This window comes from Trachypithecus francoisi, unplaced genomic scaffold (genome assembly GCF_009764315.1).
Source record: "Trachypithecus francoisi isolate TF-2019V2 unplaced genomic scaffold, Tfra_2.0 Lachesis_group2, whole genome shotgun sequence".
Lineage (NCBI taxonomy): Eukaryota > Metazoa > Chordata > Mammalia > Primates > Cercopithecidae > Trachypithecus > Trachypithecus francoisi.
Genome location: NW_022681465.1, coordinates 121,877,731 through 121,879,130, shown reverse-complemented (window position 1 = coordinate 121,879,130; position 1,400 = coordinate 121,877,731). Strand labels below are relative to the sequence as shown.

Sequence of the window (1,400 nt, the reverse complement as noted above, 5' to 3'; positions counted from 1 at the left end):
ATATTGCTCAAAAAGTGAATATGTTATAGTGGAAGGGAAAAACGTAGTAAGATTAGTAAAAACAAAATGAGCAAAGTTAAAAATTTCAGGAAAAAAAGTATAAGTTGACGACACCTTTGAATAAACAAAATAAGAGAGAAGATGTGTTTATGTTCTTGTGACCACAAGAAAAAGCATAACCAACAGCACTGTTAGGATTCAACCAACAAGACCTGAGGATGTCCCAGTGAGAGAGAACTCTGGTCCCTACTCCCAATCCCCTGGGCAAAAGGACTTCCTAGGCATGCTAATTGCACCATTATAAGACAAATCAAATACAAACGAAACAAACAGCAATTTGGGTCATAGCAACATCTGGACTAGCCAACTCCTTCTTAGAGACAAATCAGGGGAGGAGTATTGGAGAGTCTGGGAAACAAAGAATGAGATCATGGTATAAAAGATAAACGGGGTTTGAGGGCTCAGGCATTTCTCAAGTCCTAAAGACATGCCTGTTATATCATGCTCTGAATTCGGTCACGGTCAAGGTAAATAATTAACCTAATGCAATAGACCTCCTCTTACCTGAATGAAAACACTTTGCAATGTGCATGTCTTTTGACCCAGAGAATGCATTTTTAGGGCTCTATCCTACAGAAATATTTGTACACGGACACAAAGCCATAAACAAGGATTTCCAGTGCAACATTATTTATAATAATCAAATTGGAGTAACTTAAGTATCCAAGAACAAGGGAATATTAAAAAAAGTATGGTATGTTTATATTAGGAGCAAAGTGGAACAAAGCCTCCAGATTTCACCTGCTTGGGTTCATAACTCACTTCCACTGCTTACTAGCTGTGTGACCTTGGTCAAATTGCTTAGCTTCTCTGTGATTCCATTTCCCTCAAATAGAAAAAGAACATGATAAGATTTTCTTCTTTGTAGAGTTGCTGTGAAAATTAAATGACGTACCACTCTTAAAGAGCCAGAACACTGCCTGACATAACAGGTACATAATTCATGTTAGCATGGTTGCTATTTTGAAAATACTATCATGCAGCATTTAAAAAGACTAGAGGTGCTCGCTTTGGCAGCACATATATTAAAATTGAAACAATACAGAGAAGACTAGTATGGTCCCTGCACAAGGATGATGTGCAAATTCATGAAGCGTTCCATATTTTTACAAGGGATGTGAAGGACCTCTTCAAGGAAAACTACAAACCACTGCTCAAGGAAATAAGAGACAACACAAACAAATGGAAAAATATTCCACACTCACGGATAGGAAGAATCAATATCATGAAAATGGCCATACTGCCCAAAGTAATTTATAGATTCAATGCTATCCCCATCAAGCTACAATTGACTTTCTTCACAGAATTGGAAAAAAACTATTTTAAACTTCATATAGAAC

General features: G+C 36.9%; 1 non-coding gene across 1 annotated transcript; it reads left to right on the top strand.

Moving 5' to 3' along the window:
• The first annotated feature begins 1,061 nt into the window (after window positions 1-1,061).
• LOC117066148 lies at window positions 1,062-1,168 on the top strand. The gene has a single exon (XR_004430149.1). It is a non-coding gene; the product is annotated as a U6 spliceosomal RNA (small nuclear RNA).
• The last annotated feature ends 232 nt before the right edge of the window (window positions 1,169-1,400 follow it).